This window comes from Stegodyphus dumicola, chromosome 3 (assembly GCF_044657685.1).
Source record: "Stegodyphus dumicola isolate Sdum_Otavi_A_Nest chromosome 3, ASM4465768v1".
NCBI lineage: Eukaryota > Metazoa > Arthropoda > Arachnida > Araneae > Eresidae > Stegodyphus > Stegodyphus dumicola.
The window spans coordinates 170,065,244-170,087,806 of NC_140770.1; the positions used below are offsets into that span (position 1 = coordinate 170,065,244).

The 22,563-nt window shown below is 31.2% G+C and overlaps 1 non-coding gene across 1 annotated transcript; it reads left to right on the forward strand.

Annotated features, from left to right (window-relative positions):
* The first annotated feature begins 21,478 nt into the window (after positions 1-21,478).
* On the forward strand, positions 21,479-21,550 carry TRNAI-AAU (transfer RNA isoleucine (anticodon AAU)). Its single transcript has one exon. It is a non-coding gene; the product is annotated as a tRNA-Ile (tRNA).
* Positions 21,551-22,563: the final 1,013 nt, after the last annotated feature.

Below are 22,563 nucleotides of genomic sequence, written 5' to 3' on the forward strand. Positions count from 1 at the left end.
CCAAGAAGAGCTATTAGTCTCGAAGCAGCATTTTTCTTCGTACCACTATAAACGGCAATATCATTTTTCAAATTGTTGTCACCAAATATTATCGCCCTTTATTATATTTTCAGAAACTAAGTAATGAAGAACCTATATCAATATATGTATGTTTCTCGCATTGTGATAAAACAACGGTACCTAGACTCAGCATATTTTGAATAACACAGTCCCGCACCCGAACATGGACATCAGGAAGCCCGAATTTGAAATATTTTTTTTACTGTCTATTTAATATTTTGTAAAGCTTTAACGAATGTTTGATTAAAAAACTCAACAATTTCAAAACGAGCAGTGGCAACACTGTAGAGAATAAAACATTTTTTATCTCCTGCGCTCAAAATTGTCTATCGGAAATTCTAAAGATATACTGTTTTTAAATATTTTTAGCCGAAATGCTGTTGAAAAGTGTAGGTGTTTGTAAGGGAAAAAAACATGGGCGTAATATAAAATCTGAAAGATCTGAGACTCCCCCCCCCGTTAGAATGAGTTCTTTTTAATAGTTGAGCAACTTAGTCGCTTTAATCGCATACTATAAATGCCAGATAAATCTATATTCTGACTGGGGAAATCTTGATATATCAGGGTTAAATAATATTCATTTTTAGTTGAACTGAGGAAATAAAACATTTTCAGACACCTTTTAGACTTTTATAGTAAAAAATTATCACAGAATCAATCATTTCCTGGTTTTTGGTGTTCTCCTGGAAATCAGTTACATTACTGTTAGTAACGCAACATATGACTACGAGCTGACAGGTAGTTGCATGCAAAGCTGCTGCTAAATTGTCAAAAATATCTGATGAAATGCAAAGTTGCCTTCAAAATCAGGAAGCAAATGCTTTGGGTAAAGAGGGGAGAGATACTGAGCACAACATCTACAGAACAGCTTTGAATAAACTCTAAGATTTGCTAATAAAATGCACGGGAAATTAGCAATTTCTCTCTGACTTCAAATATTAATCTTAGAGATACACATCAGGACTTTGTCAAGACGATGGATGTTTAATATGACGTATGTGAGATTTTTGAAAGATGGGTTTTTAATTATTTATGCCTGTTCCATTCATTGATTTGGCTCGTATTAAGTATGGCATCTCTGCTGTTAAGAATGAACTGATATGAATTGAGCTGTGTGTTTTTTAATGCAAACAAGAATTATTATGCAGAATAATTGTTCAGTAACATAGAAATGCACTTTTTATTAAGAATTAAATCATTACAAGCATTATTTGTTTTATAATTCTGATGTTAGAATACGTTTGCTTAATCTTTAATTCTGCTAAACAACACATAAAGTTTAATAAATGAAGTAAAGAATAAAGGCTCTCGAACATTCGGTTTGCTTTCCCAGTATAATTTGACGAAATCTATTTGAATAAAGGTCCAAATATCGATTAAAAAACTATTTGAAAGAAAATTATTCAAAAACTAAATCAAATTTGTCAAATGTCAAAAACTATTTGAGTGAAGATCGAATATCGATCAAAAACTACTTGAATGAAAACTATCAGATTCAGAAACTATTTGACTCAAATTTGTCAAATGGCAAAAACTATTTGAATGAAGGTCCAAATATCTATCAAAAACTATCTGAATGAAAATTATCAAATTCAAACACTATTTGAATTAAATTTGTCAAAAGACAAAAACTATTTGAGTAAAGGTCCGAATATACGTCAAAACCTGAATGAAAACTATCAAATTCAGAAACTATTTGAATCAAATTTGTCAAATGGCAAAAACTATCGATCAAAAACTCTTTGAATGAAAACTATCAAGTTCAGAAACTATTTGAATCAAATTTGTCAAATGACAAAAATTACTTGAATGAAGGTCCAATTATCTATCACAACTGTCTGAATGAAAATTATCAAATTTAAACACTATTTGAATCAAATTTGTCAAATGACAAAAGCTATTTGAGTGAAGGTCCAAATATCCAGCAAAAACTGAATGAAAACTAGCAAATTCAGAAACTATTTGAATCAGATTTGTCAAATGACCAAAGCTATTTGAGTGAAGGTCCAAACACCAATCAAAACTGTTTGAATGAAAACTATCAAATTGAAATATTGTTTGAATCAAATTTACCAAATGACAAAAATCTATTTAAATAAAGGTCCAAATATCGATCAACTTTTCGAAATTCAACAGCTATGTTTGAATTTTGAGTAATTAATAACGCTCATGACCTATTAGCAGAAGTATAGGTATAAATACATGGAATATCAGGATTTCACCGTAGGTTATACTGTTATAATCCCACCTCACTAACTGTGGAGATCGGCTCAAATTTTGACGAATACTTCCGGGGCGGAACGAGGGTAGTCGTATGAAAATGCAGATTCAGATTAGATGTTGTAGCAGCCCCACAGACAAAATTTTAACTTTCTCCAGTTTTTGAGTTATGCGAGATACATACGTACGTACAGACGCCACGGAAAAGTCCTCTTTGAATCTATTTTAAATCCATTTAAAAATACGTTTTGGGTAAAAGAATCCTTTATTCTGCCCGTACGTGTAGATGTCACGCAAAAAAGTCATCCGAATAGATTCCAGTGGTGTCAAAATGGATATTTCCATTGAGTTATGACATCCAAAATTCTTTGCAGTAAAAAATATATATATTTACAATTTTTTTAAGTATACTATTATTTATTAAGAATATACAAACGAAATTTAGAAAGAAGTACACGAATAAAATTTTGAAACCTTGAGATTAAAATAAAATTTGAAACTTGAGATTCCTGTCCTCCATACAATTTGACAAAATGCATTTTAGTAATAGCTGTAATTTTCGAAATTCTTAACCAAACGTTTTAAAATCATAGCAAAAGTAGAAGGGAAATACACAAAAAGTTAGCACAAACATACGTCAAACATAGATGAATTCTCTCCAGATAACTAAGAGCGGACGAGCACTAGGATTTTAATCTTCCCACATACAAAATATTTAGTGAGTTTTAGAATTCGAAATATTTAAATAACGAAAAATACACAAAGATTCGAATATGACCCATTTTTCTAGTCACAAGCATTCGTCAATAGAACAGAACTATATCTTGTCAACTTTTCTCTGTACATTAACTTAAATATCTGCACAAAGATTGATGCTTAGACCTACTCTTTTCCACGTCTGCTATAAAAGGGAGGGTAAGGGGGAGGCCAAAATCACCCTTTTTGATTTATAGCCTCTTAAAAAGATTTTACGATTTTCTCCTCTTCCTCGTCTGCGTTTTCAATCGATGTCAAGATCTCACCTGACCTTTCCTGAGGAAAGCTGGAAACGTCGCCGAAGAATCTTCCATTCTCTGCCAATTGCCGTGAGGGGGCGCCAATACTACGTGACGGACAAATATAATTAAAGCGTATAAATCAAGTCTTATGGAAGACAAATCATTTGTTTGAATGTGTTGAGTAATTCTGCTGCTGTCCTCAGTAATGCTGGATGCGATATCATGAAGAAGAACCTAAGTGTTGCACTGTTCCACACCGTAAAAACAATGATATAACTGAGTGAAGAGCAAAATAAGAATACCGAAACTCATCTCAAGCAAGAAAATATAAAATAAGAAATGTTTGAAAGAAAAAGCAATTCGGAAAGGTTTAAGATTTTAACGGTCACCCAAAAGGGTTTGTTAAGTTTTTTTACCCTCTCGCTAAGCTCGCAGTTTACCAGTCTGCTGTTACACTCCCTAACCTACCTTTTTTTTTTTTTTTTTTGTCTTTTTAGCTTTATTTATCAAGCATCGTTTCCTTTGCACTTACGGCAGATATAATTCAATGGCAAAATCACAAATATTTTAAAAGCAACATAGCAACATATGTTTAGAATTCCGGATTCCGGATGTAGTATTAAGTGCTGAGATACATTTTTCTTCAGTCTTTTCTCAGTTCATCATATCAACCTTCAATTTTTTTAGTAAGATGGCGTACAGACCTTTTTTTTAACGTTATAAGTGTTAACTTTATCTATTAAGTATCACTTTCTTCTCACTTACGCCACATGACATTGAGTTCAACATCAAAGTCACAAAATACTTAAAAACAGCATGTCTTTAGAATTTCTAGAGACAGTCTTGCCCGCTGGAGTTAAAATGTTAAAATGTTTTATTTCATACAGTGTTACCGCTGTTCGATTCCAAATCGTTGAGCTTGTTCATAAAAAAAAACGCTAGAGTTTTGCAAAATATGAAACACATAATAAAAATGTATATAACATCATTCTATGAAAACGCAGAATACTTTTACATAGATATGTTGCGAACTAAATGCATTTTTGTTTAAATCAATTCGATTCAAAAGTAAAATAATGCTATTCTTAATTGCATCTATTGCTTTTAAATAACTTAGTTTGAAGGATAAATTTTTTCGATAAACTTATATTTTTTCGAATGGCAGCAGACTCGAATGGAAAATGAAACGACGTATTTATAGTGGAAGATATTTAATGTCAAACAATGTAAAATCGTGCGTCGAGAGTAATAGCCTTTTCAGAATAAAAATTTAAAAACAAAATGTTTAAAAACTTTAAGTTTAGAAATTTCAATTGACTATTTAACATAATTAAAAGGATTTTGTCACTAAAACAGTTTTAAGACTCGTAATTATTAAATTTTTGTATTCTTAGTCTCGTTTAGTTCTTATTATTTATACTAATACTATTAAAATTTCCACATTTTTAATTAAAAAACGCCCAAAATCTTAAATATAGCTCCTATTAACATAAACGATATATAATAATAAAATAAATGAATGATGATATCAATAAGAATTATTAGCAATGTTATAACATAACACCAACTTAAATTAATGTCAAGTAAAATTAACAACTTAGTTGTTCTAGCATTTACTTTTGAATTTATTTTAAAATTTAAAATGGTATAAATAAAAAAGCATCAAAATATAAAGAAATCTTAACACTTTGAATAACATTAGGAAAAAGAAAAAAGAAATGCGTTTAACAAAATTAAAAGAAAAGAACAAAATAAATATGTTTATAAAATCGACGATTGCTATAAAAAACGCTCGTTGTAGAAATCATTCTATCACAAAGATCGGTGTCAAAAATTTCATACTGATGAGAAACTATTACAACCACTACATTATAACGACTGCTCATTATAGCAACCACTTGGTATAACGTATTTCTTTAGGACTAGAGTTCTTTTAATATCTGTCTCTCTCTATATATGTGTGTGTATATAATAATGCTTATTTAATTAAGATAATTGAAACTAAACAGGCAAAGAATGAACTAGAACGTCAAAAAAAAAAAAAAAAGTGGCGAATTTAATATTCAAAGGTTTAAGTAATTTAACATAATTAATTTCCTTACCTTTCATTATTAGAAGCTACAGAAACGTGAAAAATATACATATTTTTTGCTGCACTTCATTTAAACATATTTCCTCGAATTTCGTTAGATATATTTTGCATTCAATCTGCTCAGTTCTCATTTCGCAGCAAAGCAAAAATGCATAAGAATTCAAAACATTTTCATAAAAAAAAAAAAAAAAAAAAAAAAAAAAAATGTAAAATACAGAAAAAGCTCAAATACACTTAAAAACACCAAATACAGTTAAAGAACATAAAAATGAAAGAAAAAATTAAAAATTAAAATTATAGCTTTTACGCCGAAACAGGCAATTTAGCCAACGTAAAAAGGACTAAATTTTCGTTGCACAAAAATTTAAAGTTACCTTCCGGTGTCATTGGGCAGAAAGATACTGAGGTTGGCGCACCAACTGAATGCATTGCACTACTAAGAGTTTCAAATGTAAACAAACAGCCGCCACATTAGGTCTAGCTGCTATTTACACTTTTCAATTATCCATAATTCTACAACTATTGCAGGCACATTAACTAAAAGCATAAAACACTTAGCAGGAACATAAGAACAACATCATTCATTTAATTTTAAGGCAAAAGGCGCACAATTTAGCAACATATAAGAATAAAAACACAGAGCTCGTCAAGTCAAGTAAGAGGGTTGGTGTGTTACTTCTTCTTCCGTTATTTACAGAATTTTTCTGAAAGCTGATTTTTTTTTTTTTTTTTTTTTCCTGAATGCTTTTTTATTTGAGTAAAAAAGTAAACTTTTTCTCCATACCTAAAAATTGAAATAAAACAAAATTAAAATTAAAAAAAAAATTTCAACAGTACTTTTCTGTTCAGTAATAATAGAGATTATTTCTCTTTCCTGTGTTTATTAAACTGCCTTCGGATTAACCGTGAGTTAACGTGGATGTCGTGGATTACTTCGATCGATTAATAGGTAGCTGAATACTTAAAATCTAGATCAATGTAAGTTTTTTGGCTAATTTTCACAAAAACACATTAAAGAGTTTTGGGGGGGATTTTGTATTACGTTTATATTATTTTATTCCAGCAAAAAACTAAAAATTAATATATATATTATTAAAAATATTTAAGAAGTAATAAAAATTTTAAATATATTTTTAATATTTTAAAACAAAGATATCAAACGTATTTTTTCCCGCAAAACTACTAAAAGCAAAGTAATAAAAAGGTCTCCTTAAAAAATTATGACTTCAATTTTTTTAATAATATATCATACGAATATAATTCATAATACCCTTAATTAATACAATTTACAACGTAACAAATAACAAAATTTATGAATACTTGAATCATTACAACAAATAATCAAAGGCATTTCTAAAGTTTTATCGTAATCACCTTGGATATAGGATGATCAATTATTTGCTAAAAATCAAGGCTTGATTTTAACTGCCTTTTAGATAATAAAATTTACTTACTTAATAATAAAATTAAGTAAGCAATTAATTAATTAAGTAATCAATTTAATTAATTAATTAATTAAGTAATTTACGTTATTAATTACGTTATTGATTAATTTAGCAATTAATTAATTAAGTAATCAATTAATTTTTATTGATAAATTTTGCTTTAATTTGCATTAAATAATAAAATTTATTAGTCCGAAGGGGCTTTGTCCCTGAAGGACTAATTTTTCGTTTTGCGATTTTGCGTTGGTTCACTATAAACGTCCGTTTCACTTTTCAAATGGTTGCCACCCAATGTTAGAGTCCTGTATTATGTTTGAAAAAATTGAATAAGGAAAAATACGCATAAATGTATGTTTATTTCTCGCATTGGGATAAAACAACGGTACATAGAGCCATTTGAATGACATAATCCTCCTGCGAATTATACAAAAATTTACTTATTAAAATTATGCAAATGCAGTAATCTATATATTGTATAATAATACATTAAAATAATAATGTTAGATAATAATGTTTATATGTGTTAAAATGCCGCTATTGCACTCAAGTCGAATGAAATGTCTAAGAATGTGGAAGCCCAAGTTTGAAATTTGGAATTTGTTTTATTATCGATTTCATATTTTGTAAAACGTTAACGAATTTTTGATTAACAAACTCAAGGATTTCAAAGCGAGGAATGGCAATGTTGTACAGAAATTTTTTTTTTATCTCCAGCGCGCAAGACTGTATCCGAAATTCTAAACATATACTCAATTTAAAACTTTTGCGATATTTGCTCTTGAACTGGATTTTATGGTTTAAGTGCAAAGAACGTGATATTCAATAAATAAAGGTAACAAACAAAATGTTAAGAAAACACGCCTTTGCACGAAATTTAAAATCTGAAACCTCTCAGAATTTCTTTTCTTTTTTTACAGTTTATTTACTTATTAAAATTATGCAAATGCAGTAATCTATATACTATATAATAATATATTAAAATAATAATGTTTATATGTGTTAAAATGCCGCTATTGCACTCAAGTCGAATGAAATGTCTAAGAAGGGGTAAGAACACATTTAAGAAAGATCTTGAACCTCATTTAGCAGAAGGAAAAAAAAAAAAAACATGGATGTGTTATTTTAATTTTGACTGCACCCGTAACTCATTTCGTTCCCCGCACTTACTGCAAAGACTTAAAGGCGCAATTTATAAAACTCTGCTCGTCTGAGAAACAAACTTTCTGATAGAGCGAACGAGCGAGAAATATTCCTCACTCCTTATACCGTTTTAAGACGAGAGAGTTTTGATGTAGTACTGTCGCGTTCTGCGAAGTTTACGAGTGCTCTAAATCAAGACTCTCCCGCTGCGTCTCGACTCATTCAGACGCTTTTATCTCTTCCAAAATGGCATGTAATGCACATGTCTGCCGCTGAGATGCCGAGGTTCTCGTTAATCGTTTGATCGGACCGAATTAATCCGAGCGATATCTTTATTGACGTCTAAATGGCTTCTGTTAAAAAGTCAACTCAGCCCTGCGTTAACCACCTCAATTGATAAAAGCGTGTAATTGATTAGTATGTCGTTGTTTACTTATAATAGCGCAATAAAAAAAAGGCTAAATGATGTACTTCGTTTCAGTAATATTCGAAGTGATGACAGGCTTTTGTGTTGGTGACCAAGATATTGAAGGTGATTGAAAAGTCCCTAACCATTTAAAAATTGTCCACTTCAGAACATTTACAGAGTATTTTATTTTGCTTTTACATTTGCCTCTCTCGTCCAGTTTTTTTTCTCCTTAGTTTTTTCAGCGTTAATTTAAAAATTTATGATTTCGACTGTTGTTGTTACGAGGTACCCGACTACGTTCTAATCGACAATTTTGCTGAAATATTTCAAAACAATTTTTAAACTTTATAATGAAGCTTATACATTTAAGCGTTCCAAAACTAATTTTATTTTTCCTCTCCGGCTTATTAAGCAGGATTATGGCGGTTCTTGTTCTAACGTCGTGAACCGGAAGTTTCTGTTTAAGAACCCGGAAGCTGAGTCTAGAGGTACTCTAAATTGGAATTTTTCATTTGAATACTTTTGGTGATGTTCAAAAGGTGATTTTAAACCTTTCAATTTGTTATTAAGTGCTCTGGAACAAGATTAATTTTGCATTTTAATTTTCGTACTCGGTAATATTTTCTTTTCTTTCTGTTTGTGTTTGCATTACATCGTGCTTATTTTTTGAAAAACTTGATTTTTAAAAAAAAATTTTCTGTTACGAAAAAATCGTTAACTAAAAATATTACTACTGTAATAATTTTGTGAAACTTTCCACAAATGTTCTGTGAAATTTTGTGAAATAAATGGACTAAAAGTTTAGGTGTATGTACATATCTAAAATATTTTTAGACAATTTTATAAATGAAAGCAGAGAAATTTCTCGAAAAATAGCTAGTGCAGGTTCTGAAACACATATATTTAACACTTTACTTTATTACTTAGATTTTAGACCATTTAATTCCTTATGCTTTAATAAATAAGAGTGAAAAAACAAAAGTAAAATATTGATAAATTATTTTATGGGAACATTTTTAGTAATCCTGAGATTTAACGCATTTTTAAGCCAAAATGTAAGGGGAAAAAATATACTTTGATAACATGTTTACACCTGTTTCTATCATTTTAAGTAGTACTGTGCTAAATAAAACCAATAATAGCTTAATTTGTATTATTTTCCCAAAATTTGTTCGTCGAACGTTTTCGGATACCTTTTAATCTGTTGCTCCGGAAATATCTACTCAGGTCAAGTTCTCGTGAAATAATCATCGGGTAGGAGAAACAGCCTATCGTTGGCTATGACCAGGATCGCTTTGTAGTTGATAGATTTTAGCTTGGTTACATCCAATTTTGATAGACAATACTCCGAGAAACAAATCTTAGGATTTCCTACCATTCTTCCTCTACCAAAACACTTCTCGTAGATACTTTCGGCTAGACAACATTTTAAGTTCCAATATAGCAAAGACCCAGTTCATTTAGAAACATCCATAACATGTCTTCGGGATTCGAAGCATAACTCATCGATATAACAGCCAACTATTATAGCATTGTGCAGCTCATCGAGGTAACATCGCTAAACCTCATACTAATCAGGAAGGCTCTGATTTTTGATGTAATGATAGATACCAAAGTACTTTATGTAAATAAAAATTATATTCGAAGCAGCAACTGTAACTGGTTTCTTTGAACATGTTGCTGTTCCAAATGGCCGCACATTTCTATTCATTGAGAACGGTCAACACCCATTAACTATTTAACTAATAGTCTCATTAGCGAATTAGTTACGTCATGAGAAAGAAGACTCTCTGCCCGAATTTAGAAGAAAAACACCTGTAAGGAAGGATTCGAGAGCCACACTCCCCACTTCCCTGCCTCCAAACCATTCAAAACGACTTTCTGCTCTCCAGTATTTAGATCGTCTGCCAAACAGACACCATACACCTTATAACCATCCCCTCCTGTTTGGGGATTCGAAGTTGGGCACAATGATACGGTAGCCAGCATTTCTAACCACACTTCTTCACTCTCTTTGAAATATACATTGGTTTGATTTGGTTTATTTGACAATGGCAAAGACCTCCAGGGTTATCTGCCTAAGGGTAAGGCTGCCTTCGCGGAGGACTTTGTGAGGGAAACTGGTTCGTATACATGTTACATATGAGGAAAAGAACAAAAATGGTCACGGAGCCCGCCCGTTCGCCAGGATTTATACGACGGATCGAACTACCAGTGTTCAGCGACTTTACCACTCGCCTGCTGGTGGGCTTGAAATATAGAATGAAGTAATGTAGGGAGGTAATGTAAGTACATTTACTTACACGTACTTCTTAATCCACAAAGTTTTTCCTTCAACCTCACAGCTCAGAAATGGTATGCATCTTCGATTTTCAAGGAGGCAAAATCAGTACCCTTCGATTATCCGGTAGTCGCGGAATTGGTATCTTAACGGATAAGAGAATAGATGGATAATAGAATCCCTACCCACCATCACCACTGGATATCCGTAATGAATGAAGACGATTTTGGGCACATAATTTTTTATAGTACAGATAAAATTATTGAAAAAAAAATTAGATCTGAAACTGGTCGCATTACAGCAGATACAACTGTACACACTGAAAACATAAATTCAAAATATAGCCACAATACGATAAACATCAAATATATTTAACATGATAGACCCACACCTCTTTAGCTCAATTTTATTTCTTACAATCATGCACAAAGAGAAAGTTTCATGATACATTAAGTTCCACTAACTATCGGGTAAATTATTCATAAACAATATAATATCTCGTGACTGTCATATTGTCGGCAATTGTGAAAGGAATTTTTTTTTTTTTTTGTATAGTTTTACTTGAGAGCACAAGAATGTATTTATGGAAACAATATTTTATCGTTTTATTCTTCTATTGTGATAAAGCAGTACCATATTTTATTATACAATATGACTTGTTTTACTTACAGCTCTGGAGTCCAGCTGAAAAGCAATGATCTCCCATTTTGAAATACGAGGTATGATGAATAAACATTAGTTATAGTTTTGCTTTATTTAATTTCAGCAGTTTTAAACATTTAGATAAAAATTTTGTTTTAAGTTTATCGTTTTCGTTTATTTATGTAATTGCTGTTACTGTTATTTGCAAAACCCCGAATTAGGAATAAGAAGTATTTTTTTTTCACATTTTTCAGTTCCTTGTACGAAGTAAAGGAAGTATTGCAATCGTGAAAAATTTCGAATATCATATTTCAACGGAAGTATACATTTTTAACCGTTACCAAATCCATTTGGAGAATTTTTTTTGCGTGACGTCTGTACGTACGCAAAGAAAAAGGGCTTCTTTTTTGCAAGACGTATCGTAAAACGAATTTAAAATAGATTCAAGAGAGGTCGTTTTTAGTGACTTCTGTACGTACGTTCGTATGTACATATGAATCTCGCATACTACAAAAACCATCAGCCGCAACATTGAAATTTTTTATGTGGACTGCTAGAACATTAGTTGTGCACCTCCCTTTTTTATTGCAATTGGCTGAACCAAACATATATATATTAGAACGCATAATATGTATATATATATAATTACAAAACAATTTTAAAAAAATAAAACATAATCATGCCTAGTATTTTAGCGCATTAAGTTGCTGAAAAATTATCAGTAAAGACATAAAGTAAGAAATTTAGAACTAATTTTTCACAACGACCAAAAATTGAAATTCTTAAGTAATAAATTTCAAATACTCCTATAAATGCAAAAGGAATTTTAAAAATGTTAAAACCCAAACTCTTTAAACAGGCAATACCCCAATAAAAAAATCAATGAAATTTAAAGAAAAACGAAAAATATAGATGAGGAATTCAATCAACCTCAATGCCAAGTCGTCAAGAGGACGAATACTGAAATCAATTCAAATCTCTCTTCCAGAACAATCCTTGCTTTTCTGTATCCAGAATTAGTCGATGAAGAATTTTAATGTATTTTAATTATAACAATTCGTCCGAAAATTCTGTCTTCTCCTCAAAGCAAGGAAAAAACAAAGAAAATTCTTAGAATCTTGTAGCTTAAATAAAGAGAATTCTGTTTAAAGAATTGAAAACATAAGTGAAATAATAAAATACTAAAATATTTCAGTGATAAATTCAAATCAAAATTTTACCTTTAGCACAAAATTCTAAGAATTTAAAACACAAGTGAAATTATAAAACTTTTATATATACCATCAGTTACACACAAGAAGTAAGAAATATAGAATCAAATTCACAAAGACACGAAAGAAATAAAATTCAGTACCAGTAATAATCCAAATTCCCAATAAGTAGGAGAAGAAAATTAGAATGGGATAATTTTGGATTTTGAAAAATTGGATTGGGATAATTTTGTTTTAAATTTAAAATTAGTAATACTGTTATATATATAATAAAACTGCTCCATTACTGTGATAACATTGCGTTATTATTGAAATAAGATGACTTGATGAGAGTTGCAGTGGATTAGCGTTGGAGAGGACTGCATTATAACTTGAAAACTTTGCTGCGTAGTTAACAAGATGGATGCATAAACCAAAAAACTTGCAAACATGGCCTAAATTCCACAAATGATTTTATTTCTGGATAATGCACATCATCACTGTGGGTGCGCTATGCATCCCCCCCCCCAATATTGTACAGATTACATCTTCTTAAAGGATGAAATTAGAAAAGTAAACTCTGCGACAAGGCGACACAAGGGTCTAGAAGCAAAAGGAAAGACAGAAGAAGGAGAGTTACTTTTTTCTGCTCACTAACTACTAAAGAGTTTTCGCCAGTAGATCGTATTAAAGTGCACTAGGCAAAGGTATTTCCAAATAAATGGTACTAGGGAAGTACCAATACCTGTGGGCGAAGAAAATTCAGCTCACGCATATCTTAATTTACATTATTTACATTATTTACAAGTTATCATCATGACGAATTGTGATGAATTGTCCTTGGGCGTTTGACAGTGTATTCAATGGTTGGATCATATTCCAACATTTGTTTGTGTTATACTGACAATGCTTCATCTTCTCGAAGACATTGTGAGCTGTCATGAGTATAAAGTTATGCACTGGAATATCCAGGTCGTTATGAATTATAGTATTTCTCACGTATCAAGTTGCATTCACAGTGCTACGTAGAATTTTATTTTGAAGTATATCCAGTTTTTTGCGATCGTTTTATTGGCGATTGCCCAGGCCGGCACTACATATAGCATGATCGGTCGAATTTAGAGATATGCATAGCATTTTCTTTATTTTTAGACAAGAAGGAGAGTTGCGACGCAATTAAGCTTTTATACCAATTCCATTTCAGATCACATGGTAGTTTAATGAACAGGTGTTGGATTCAGACTTCATCGATAAGTGCGCAATATACAGATAAAGATGACGGATCTTTTTCGTTTAGAAAATTTATTGCTCTGTTATTTTTAGAATGAAGACATGAGTTAAAAGGCTCTTAGTTTATTATTTGAAAGCTAGATTATTACTCTTTTCTTCAATTATATATATATATATATATTTATATACAATTTCTTTAATATAATTTCTATAATTATATATATATATAATTATACACACACACATTACTCGGCTTAAACCCCTTTACACTGCTTAAAAGGTCTTACCCGGCCTTTATTTTCGCAATCGTTGGCCGTGTTTTAAATGAAAAAACAAATTCATGTTTTCGCAATATCGAATTTTAAAAAAATTAATTTTCGACGAAACGAACGTTAACTTTTAATGAGATCTCTTGGTCCCTATGCTTGATATTTGGGAAAGTTTTATACTCATTATGAGAAATCAAATTCTTATACTTATAAGTTTGACTCTCGTACGACAAAAATTAATCCGGATATTTAATTTCACAACTTGCAATATTTTTATGTCATTTTCAACTTATCTTCAGGGATAGCTCATTCAAGTTACAATAATTCAAAGAAAGAAATTCAGACTGACTACAACAAAAAATATGTATAATTTAATAGGCCGTACAGCGAAGTGATGTGGTGTCCACATAAGATTTTTTTCATTGTACCCGAAATATACGTCTTTAAATGATTCAAGTAAAGATACTGAAATAATACTTACATTTCACGCTAATTTTTTTTTTTTTTGGGGGGGGGGAATCATACATATATCATTATTAGTTTACTTTTTTACTCTCCCTTTTATTCATTTCAGTTTAAAATTCTCTTTAAAATGTTCTGTATGTATTTAAATTTTTATTATTTTATGCGTTTAATTTTATTTTTAAGCGATATATTGCCTTCTATTAAAGTACCTGCGCTTTTGATTTTATAAATTAAGCAGTCAGTTTTCTCTCTACTTAATTCATTCATTAGGCTTAGGTAGTAAATGCTTGAACAGTTGTCATTTCTTTTTATACCAGTGAAGGATTTAAATAAGGAAGAAAATGTAGCATAGGAAAAAAAAAAAAAAAAAAGGTTACCATAATAAGAAACTTTTATATAAAAATTTTTACGAATTTTTGTATATATGTAAATCATTTTAGTGAAGTTATGTTTAAAATTGTAGTATCTTTTTTAATGTAACATGAAAATTGAGTCGAAACTCTGCTCGAAAAATAAGATTCAGGGGCAAGTCTATTTAACATTGAAGTAAATGGCTATCTCAATAAATTGGCGAGATATGGCCAAGCTGGCAATTGTTTGCGCGACTAATCGTGTCGCCAAATTTGGCGACCTTTCGGCCTGTCCTTGCATAATTAATTGATACTGTTATTGAACAAAAGAAATGTAATTAATCCCTACATGTACCTGTAACCGTATCTCCGGCCACATATTTCGTAAGTGCACATCATCGTTTCGTAAGTGCATATCGCCACTGATGGCGTGATTTCTAGAATGGACCAATGGGCTTCCAGTAACATTTCTGTGATTTCACGTGACCCAAGGTAAAATTATACAAGATCTGATAATTAAAAAAAAAAAAAAATTAATGAACATTTTCAGGCAGTGATTTTCCAAACTATAATAACATTACAAAACGATCATATTTATTTGATTTTATGATCATTAAATTATTAACATTAAAATGGATTAGTTATTTTAATAATTCATAAATTTCGGAGCATAAAATTTTCTGAGCGTAATGAAGGGAAAGAAAAAAGATAAAATAAAATCTAGAAGCACTCAGATTTTATATTACGCCCAAAAGGAACATTTTTTTAAAGTTTCGTGTGTTACCTATATTTATTGAATATCATGTTCTTCGCCCGTAAACCACATACATTCGAAAACAGCATATCTTTAGAATTTCCGCACTGGAGATAAAACTGTTATTTTCCGTACAGTGCTCGCTCTGAACTCGTTGAGTTTGTTAATCAAAAATTCGTTAAAGTTTTACAAAATATTAAATAGATTAAAACAAATTCGAAATTCGGCCGTCCATATGCCCATGTTCGTGTGAAGGATTACATTATTCAAAATTTGATGCCTCTAGATACTGTCGTTTTTGTCACAGAGCGAGAAACATACATGTATGCAGATTCTTCATTATTTAATTTCTTAAACATATAATACAGGGCGATAATATTTGGTAACAACAATTTGCAAGGAGACACGGACATTTAGACTAAAACAGCGCAAAATGCCACTTCAAAACTAACAGCCTTTCTGGATTTCGCCGCTTTGGGCTAATAAACTAAATTAACAATAAATAAAAAAAAAAAAAAAAAAAAAATCTTAAGCAGAACTAAAAATAAATTTGAAAAATAATCACTATAAAATACAAGCAAAATTAATTATTACGGTTAAATACAATTTTAATATTAGAATTAAATGTATAAAAATTTTTAAGGAGTCAAAAGTGTTTATCACTATGATGTATTATGAAATATAATTGAAATAAAATTCCTTTATAGAAATTGTGCTATAATACTCATCTATAATTTTAAAAACGCCGCACACTATTTAGAATTTAAAAAAAAAAAAAAACTTTCAAAAATTCGTTTTTAAATATTTTATTTTTATTTATTTATTTATTTATTTATTTATTTATTTTTACTTATTTACACAAATAAAAAGCATAACAATTGCAAGAGAAAATTGCTTGTTTGAAATTTTCTATTAGTTCAGATTTAAAATATTATTTTCTAAAAGAAGTAGTTACAAATTTCCATACATCATAGAAAAAGCTAAAGAAATATCCAGCCCTGACAGCAGGCAATAGCTTTATAATTATTTGGAACGTTAATTATGCTTGATAAATATGCTAAATTTTTAAAAATCAATCTCAATTTTAAAAATAAAAATATCTAAAAATTCTAATTTGTGAAATGTGCCGCTACAATTAACTTTTTCTTGACAATTATACCTTGTGCAATAGCCAGCCATTGCAAGTCGTCCCTACTCCTCCGGATGTGATCACGGTGACAGCCGGGAATACGTCAGAAGAGGGAGAAAACCCGTTTGGGTTAGTCTATTTCTTATAAGGTCCATGCTTTAAATGTGTACGTCCCACAAAAGCATATATACGTACGTGTATTATCGTTGGTTTACAATAAATAAATAAATAAATAAATAAATAAATAAGTCACTGAAGCAAGATAGTTTTTTTTTTAAAGAGGCACCAAAAAAATTAAAATGCGAAACTTAAAATTTTGTTCCTGCTTCTGATTTTGTATTTCTATAACTTAGAAATGACAAAATTCTTTTAAATATTACAGAGGAATTGGGCGGTCTTCCTGAAAATGGAGATATGGAATACATTCCCCATTTACTCTTGTGCAAATCCTGGAATACATTTCTTATTTACTTTTGTGTAAATCAGAACCTAGGAACATTCACAGATGCACAAAAGTAAGTCCAAGAAGAAAAAAAAAAAAAAAAAAAAAACTTAAATGTTTCAGATTTTAAATTACGCCCAAAGGGGCTTTTTTTTTTAAACATTTTGTGTGTTGCATTTATTTATTCAATATCAAGTTCTTCGCATTTAAACCATAAAATTCAGTTCAACAGCAATATCACAAAATAGTTTTAAAATGAACATATCTTGCAAATTTCCGATACAGAGACTCACGCGCTGGAGATAAAAATGTTTTTTCTGTACAACGTTGCCATGGCTCGCTTTGAAATCCTTGAACTTGTTCATAAAAAATTCGTTAAAGTTTTACGAAATAGAAAATCGATCATAAAACAAATTCCAAATTTCAAATCTGGTCTTCCACATGCCCATATTCGTAGGAGGATTACGTCATTCAAAATTCGATGGCTCTACGTACCGTTTGTTTTGTCACAATGCGAGAAATATACATACATTTATGCAAATTTTTCATTATTTAATTTCTTTAAATATAACACAGGGCGATAATACTTTGTGGCAACAGTTTGAAAAGTGATGCGCTGTTTGTAGTGAATCGACGCAAAATCGCAAAACGAAAACAATAGTCCTTCAGGGACAAAGCCTCTTTAGACTAAAAAAAAGGTATTTAAATAAAATGAGATGCTAGCGATACTTGGACACTTAACAATACCGTTGAGAATTATTTCAGTAAGTAATTTACTGCCATACTTAACGTTAAATTACCATTAGCCTGTTTACATAGCATGGAAAGAAAACATAAATGTTATGAATCAGAATATCCCCCCTCTTAGTAAGTCATATCATTGCAAAGAGTATGCAGCACTCAGTTCCTAAAAAGTATCAGATAATACGACTGCGCTCAAGCCAAGGTGGTAAAATCCCATCATCTTGATACTTAAATATTTAGAATAGGTTTTTGTCAACTGTTGACAGCTAGAAACCCCAAGGGTGTTCTTTGTCACCCCATCTAGGGTCGCAGCAAAAACTGCTGACCTCTGCATGTGACAGTAGACAGCACTTAGCGACCAGACGGCGACAACGGACCGCCGGCCGCTCTGGGTCCCGATTCCCACGTTATCCGAAAGGATGTTGCTGAGAGGCGATAAATAAGTCGGACGTACAGGTGCTCTAAGCACATAATTTGGCAACTTCCGTTTTCACGAGTCCCGGAAATACCTGTTGGTGGATCTTTACGCCGAAGGAAGGAATGCAGGTGTTTGCACTGAACGCTATTCATTCCGTAAACATAAAATGATGATACAGAAAATTATATACAAATTTTTAGTTCTTTTAACCAGCTATTTCATCTTTACTTCCTACAAATTAAAGTCTAATGGGAGATTTGTAATTTAAATTTTTGATGAAAATATACGATTTGGTTTTCAAAAGTTTCTTGGAATCTCATATTTTGGCAATAAAAAATTAGACTGAATTACGTATTTTGGTAGTTATATATTCTTTTTCAAAATATATTGAGAAAGCATGAAGTCAGTTCCCGATTAACAAAGATAATAAAGGGGACGACGTTTACCATTAACTTAAATTCACACTTAATCCGAGGATAGTTAGAAAAACACACGAAAGAGCAAAATCCAGAGCCATCTGAACAGCATTATGGGCCCCTGAGTAAAACTAGCGTGTTGGAGTCCCTATGACAACCTACTAAGAAATGAAATATAAATGAACTACAATGGGGCACCTATGCTCCTGGAGTCCCCGGACAAGTACCCAGTGAACCCACAATATATTAAGACGATCTTCGCAATGACTCATATTACAACTATCAGAAAGACGTTATTAACAATTTACTTGTATTTTCAAGCAGTTTAATCTGCAGAATAAGTTTGTTTGGTTATGTAGATTTAATCAGCAGTCATATATATATATATATATATATATTATACACACACAGCAAATAACAGAAGAATAAGCACAACTGGCAAGAAGTTTTTTTCTTTTTTAATTTCCAGCGACGGGCACTGGCCATTCTAGTCGTTGGCTAGTCAGAGGCGGCGGTTACTTTATTATTGAGGCATCAAACAGATGGCCCATCATTGCCTTCCATTGAAGGGAAAGAACAGTTTACATCAATGCTTTTTCTGGGAGGATACGAACCCGGGTCCTTCGGTACCGCATTCGGAGTCACTAACCACTTTCCGTCTGGGCGGCCCACTGGAAAGAAGAAGCTAAGTTAAAAATAGTATTGAACAGTGTTTACGAGAGAACATACAAGAGAAGTGACATTGACAAGAGAATTTGAACCTTTGAAGTGTCAATGAATTTTAATCTAGCGAAAATGAAAGTCAGTAAAAAGCTATATATAATAACCTATATATATAGTATACTATAAACTAATTATTCCTAATAATTTATAATAAGAAAACTTTCCATGTACCATCTCCAAGGAACACAAATTTTAAAAAATACTTTACAGCTGTAGCGCAAGTCATAGGCTTTTTAATTTACTTTTAATTACTTTATTTTGAATTGATATATTATACTACATATATAGTCTCTTTTGTGCAAATTTAAAAAAAATTTGCAGCTCAATGCGCAAATTTTTTGACCAAATAGGTCTCTCTTTTTAATTTACTATTTTCTACTTTTATAGTATACTATATATATATAGAGAGAGAGAGGAAAAAAAGATTTCGAAATCTTGACAAGATGGATCTATTTTTCGGGCCTTTAGAAAAAAAATGTATTTCTAATGTCCGTTATGCTTAGTTTGTTTTGGGAAAAACGTACTGCCATTGTGTTTACAATGAATTTCATTTCTCGATGCATTTTCCTCTGTAATTTAATTTTGCATAGAAAGTTACATTTTCAGTTTTTCTGTGCTTTTTCCTCCTCTGGTTAAAACTATCGTAACTGATTTATGTTTAAGAATTTATGCAGATTCATTATATTTTCTAGTAAAATTTCTTCAGCTTAGCAGAATTTTCGGTCATTGAATTATAAACCTTAAATTTCCTCTAACTAATCTCTTCTTGACTGCCAGTTTTATCAGATTTACCATTCATGTTCGTCTGAAATTTTTCCATTTTCATTTACTGGAATAAAGTTGACATTCTTTCCCCTGAGATGCATATACAACTACCGAAATCCTATCAATCTATAAATCAAAATCAGGGAATTATATTTGGATATTAGAATTCTTTAGAATTAAAAAAAAAAAAACATTCGTTACATCTTTGCAAACGTTTTTGCTTTGAAATTTGTTTCTTCAAGTAAATTAAGATAACAAAAAGCGTTAGCAAGCGATTATGTGAAAAGTAAAGAATAAAAAGTATTATGTAAAGTAAAGCGTAAAAGCGATTATTTTGTATCAAAATGTGTAGTAAATAGGCTTACAATAACTTTTATTTTTGATTATATTATAAGGAAAAGGTTATGGATGATGATTCTTCCCCACCAGGATTTGACGATTGGGTCCATTAATCCTCAGTTGCCCTTTAAAAGGGGAAGTATATGAGGTATTGTCTCCGTCCTTTCAGCATGCCTTCGTGGTGTAACGGTAGCATACTCGGTACATATTCGAGAGGTCCAGGCTCTAACCTAACGAGAGCATTGCTCATTTTTCGCCTCATCTGCTTCGAAAATAACCTAATGTCTCTACAATATATTATCTAATAGTGGTGTAAATATATATAAAAATTTTAAGTTTTGATCAGTATTAAAGCGGCTATTTTCAGTACGATAATTAATGATGTAAATTACCTGCAGCTGAAACTCTGGGGAAGGCAATGATGATTGCAAACATATAGATTCTCTGTGGTATCGGCGTATTTAAAATATCGTCATGACGGAATTCCCCTCGAGAAGATGTTGGTAGGAAAGACGCATAGAAGACTGACTCTCTTGGATGTGCCTCCTGAGGTTTTTCCATCAAAATTGGGGCAGAACGAGGCTATCTCAGGCTTTCACCTTTTAAGATGCCTAAGTCTTCAGGGAATAGCTAACATTCTATCTGTTCGTGGATTATGTTCAGATCAGAAAGATTATTAACAAGAGCAACAAATTATAAATTTCGTAAAGTAGTAATAATTAATTGTAATCATGATAATTAGAAGTACTATTAACAATGAGTAAATGCAAAATTTATTAAGAAGCGTTTGTATACTGCTTTCAAATTTTGCGATTAGCAATAGGTAATTTTGAATTTGAAAGACAGATTAAAGATCTCATGCCCCGTCGAATGGGAACACTTTTGAGAACTGGCAATTTTTCAGCCTGTGGGCGTATAAATTTATTTTATAAGGTATTTCTCCCACTTCCCTAGCATGCCTTCGTGGTGTAACGGTAGCACGCTGGGCCAATATTCCAGAGATCCGTGGTTCGATTCCCGGCGAAGGCGGTTGCATATTTTTCATCTTTTCTGCTTCCAATTAACCTAATGACTCTATAATTTATACTTTATGAAATGGCAATACATGTCAGGCTATTTGCATGACAAACGCCTGAGAGCGTAAACGGAACATACGACAAGAACAAAAAAAGGGGGGGGATGTTCCATTACAGACGTTTCTAAAGGCAGAGAGGAACACTTTTATAATGCTGTCTGTTCATAAAGATGACGATGTTTTTACATAGAATGGATGCCATTCAGAAAAACAGAAATTTTTACAAAAGTGTTTGTATTTTTATGAATAACAGTTTCCAGTTCTTGAAAAGTAAACTTTATAAAGGGGGGCTCGTACCTTTGTGAAGATTATGACAAGGCACCTTATGAAAATTTGTCTTTTCGGACAGTAGCCAGTTTGTAGAAAGGTATCGGTACCTTTATGCGAAGGTATTTTTTGAAAACATCATATCAGAACATAGATGATTTAATATAATTGCTTTTAAATGGGTTCTGCAAAATGCTTACCCTGACATTGTATACTTTTAGATATTTTTGACGTATTTTCCTTAGAATACCTAAAGTACTTTTTTTCATAGGTCCTTTTGGTGAAAAAATGCAACGTAACGTATATGAGAAATGTAACTATTTCAGACATTGCACTCTGAGAAAAGCACTACATAGACATAACCAGATTGCTTTCTGCAATTTCAGTCTGTATTCTGTATAACATTATCATGCTATATCTTTAGGTTTTAAATTTACAGACTGGAAATTTAAGGATGCAAATTAAATACTTTTGTTTCAGATTTAGATATCATAGTGATTAATTCGGCTTGCCCTCCATTTTTTAAAAATTTTATTAACATCAATTTATAAAAATGAGTCCAAACTCCCGAAACTTTTCTTATATTTTAAACTTAAGTATTGTTGTTTTTTTAGGTGTATCAAAAGAAAGAAGGGGAATGCCGATCTTTCAGTTTTTTTGGCAATAGTATAACGAAGACAATATTGTAATATTGTATTAA